We start from the raw sequence: 3,424 nt of genomic DNA on the forward strand, positions 1-3,424 counted from the left end.
TTTCTATTTTTGCCATTCTCACAGAGTATAAGCTGGTGTTTCACAGCATTTAAAATTCATTATTGAGGCAGATATAGAGAACAGACTCATGGACGCAGGGAAATGGGATAGATAGGAGAGGGTGAGACTACTGGAGACACTAGCATGGAAACATATACACTGCTGCTGCTGCTGCTGCTGCTAAGTCGCTTCAGTCATGTCTGACTCTGTGAGACCCCATAAACAGCAGCCCATTAGGCTCCTCTGTCCCTGGGATTCTCCAGGCAAGAACACTGGAGTGGGTTGCCATTTCCTTCTCCAATGCATGAAAGTAAAAAATGAAAGTGAAGTCGATCAGTCGTGTCCGACTCTTAGCGACCCCACGGACTGCAGCCCACCAGGCTCCTCCGTCCATGGATTTTCCAGGCAGAGTACTGGAGTGGGGTGCCATTGTCTTCTCTGAACATATACACTAATATATGCAAAATAGATAGCCAGTGGGAATTTTCTGTATGATTCAAGGAACTCCAGCTGGGGGTCTGTGGACCTAAGGTAAGTAAGGGGTGGAACGGGGTGGGAGGTGGGAGGGAGGCTTCAGAGGGAGGGAACATATGTATCCTATCACTGATTCATGTTGGTGTATGGCTGAAACCAGTACAATATTGTAAAACAAATATCTTGCAATAAAAACTTTAAAAAAATTCATTTTAAAGTTTGGACAGCTGTCGATACACATGTTAGGCAGTTAGGTTTTTGTAAATGATATGTCATACAATTTGCCTGTTTTCTGAAACAAGTCCTAGATTTTTCAGGGTGATTTATGTATATATATGAATGTATTCCAAATGTTGGTTCCTTGTCTGTGTAGGAGTCACAAATATCTTCCCCCAGTTTTTCATCTACCAGTATGTCTAGTATGTCCATCTACCAGATTTTGTCCAGTGTGTCCTTTGCAAAACAGACATCCTTATTTTTGCTTCAAACTCCTAAATTATTTTTGCTTTATGGCTGTGCTTTAGTTCTTTCTGAAACCTAAATGAGTCCATATTTCTTCTTATGACAGTTTAGTCTAGGCTACCTATATGTGCTGTTCCCTATACAATCAAGGTGAAAAGATTTATATGATCTGTTTTAGCTATATAAAAATAGTAGCTTTTTGCTTTCAATAAAAAAGCCGTTTTGTTTTAGTATTGGGGTAGTGTGGGCAGACAGACTTGATAAATACAGAATATGAGTTGAATGAAATATCCCCCGAATCCTACAGTGAATACAGACCGAATTACTCCCGCCAGTAGATTAATAAGTGGGAAGAGAGAGAAAGAACTGTCTGGACCTGTCCCAAAACTTACAAATCAAGCCATTCCTTGCTTAACTCACCTTTATGTTCTAGGAAGTTCTGGTAGATTCCCGGGGTCTTCCCTATGTGGACAATCATGTTTTCAACAAACCACTACAATATCGTAAAGTAATTAGGCTCCAATTAAAATTAATTAATTTAAAAAAGTTTTATTTTCTTTTTTTCTGATCTTATGCCCTTTCTTTTCTTTTCTTTTTTTTTTTTTGGTCTTACTGAACTGACTAGAGCTTCTAATGGTGAGAGCAGACATCCTTACCTTGTTCCCAATCTTAGTGGGAAGGCATAAGACTTTCACATTAAATACGACGTTAGCTGTAGGGGTTCTGATAGATTTTCTTTATGAAGTTGAGGGATTTCCTTTCTATTTCTATTTTTCTGAGTTTTTTGGTGAGTGAGTGAATACCGAATTACTGAATATTTTCCCAGCTTCAATTGACATGAGCATGTACATTTTCTTTTTTAGCTTTCTAATATGGTGATGACAGTGATTTATTTTCAAATATTAAATCAGCCTTTTAAATCTGGCATAAGCCCCACTTGGTTATGGAATCTAATTCTTTTTATACATTGCTAATTATATATTGTTAGGGATTTAGAATATGTACTGTTGAGGAATATTGGTCTGTATGTTTCTGCGATGTTTTTTCTTTGTTTGTTTGCTGTCCATTTCAGAGTCAGGGTAAAATTAGCTTTATAAAATGAATTGAAATTATTCTCTCCTTTTCTGTTTTCTGGGAAGTTTGTATATAATTATTATTTTTTTAATGTTTGGTAGATTTCTCCAGTGAAAGCATCTGGGCCTGCACATTTGTTTTTTGGAGGATTTTTACTCATGAAATGAATTTCCTTAATAGTTACAGGGATCTACAAAGTATTTCATATGGACTGAATTATAGTAGTCCACATCTTTCAAAAAAAAGAGGTTTATTTCATCTAAGTTGTCAAATATATGTGTGTAGAGTTGTTTGTATTGTAAATGTTCCCTTGTGATTCTTTTGATGTCTGCACAATCTGGGGTGCTATCTCTATTTTCATTCCTAATATTGGTAATTTGTATCTTCTCTCTGTTTCATCAGTTTTGCTAGAGATTTGTCAAACTTTGTTTTTCCCCCCCAAAGACCCAACTCTCTATTTTATTGATTTTCTGTAATTAAAAAAAATTTTGCTATCATTGATTTCTGTTTTCACCTTTATTATTTCCTTGCTTCTTCTTGCTATGGCTTTAGTTTGTATTTACCTGTATTTTTGGTTTCTGTGTTCTTCCTTCCCTCCTTATATTCCAGGGTTTCTTCCATTAAAATTCCCTTTCTGTTTAAGGAATTTCTTCAGCCATTCTTTAAGTACATCTACTGGAGATAAAACTTCCTGATGTTCAAGCTGGTTTTAGAAAAAGCAGAGGAACCAGAGATCAAATTGCCAACATCTGCTGGATCATGGAAAAAGCAAGAGAGTTCCAGAAAAACATCTATTTCTGCTTTATTGACTATGCCAAAGCCTTTGACTGAATGGATCACAATAAACTGTGGAAAATTCTGAAAGAGATGGGAATACCAGACCACCTGACCTGCCTTTTGAGAAATCTGTATGCAGGTCAGGAAGCAACAGTTAGAACTGGACATGGAACAACAGACTGGTTCCAAATAGGAAAAGGAGTATGTCAAGGCTGTATATTGTCACCCTGCTTATTTAACTTATATGCAGAGTACATCATGAGAAACGCTGGACTGGAAGAAACACAAGCTGGAATCAAGATTGCTGGGAGAAATATCAATCACCTCAGATATGCAGATGACACCACCCTTATGGCAGAAAATGAAGAGGAACTCAAAAGCCTCTTGATGAAAGTGAAAGTGGAGAGTGAAAAAGTTGGCTTAAAGCTCAACATTCAGAAAACGAAGATCATGTCATCTGGTCCCATCACTTCATGGGAAATAGATGGGGAAACAGTGGAAACAGTGGCAGACTTTATTTTGGGGGGCTCCAAAATCACTGCAGATGGTGACTGCAGCCATGAAATTAAAAGACACTTACTCCTTGGAAGGAAAGTTATGACCAACCTAGATAGCATACTGACAAGCAGAGACATTA

This window comes from Bison bison, unplaced genomic scaffold (genome assembly GCF_000754665.1).
Source record: "Bison bison bison isolate TAMUID 2011002044 unplaced genomic scaffold, Bison_UMD1.0 scf7180017864473, whole genome shotgun sequence".
Taxonomy (NCBI): Eukaryota; Metazoa; Chordata; class Mammalia; order Artiodactyla; family Bovidae; genus Bison; species Bison bison.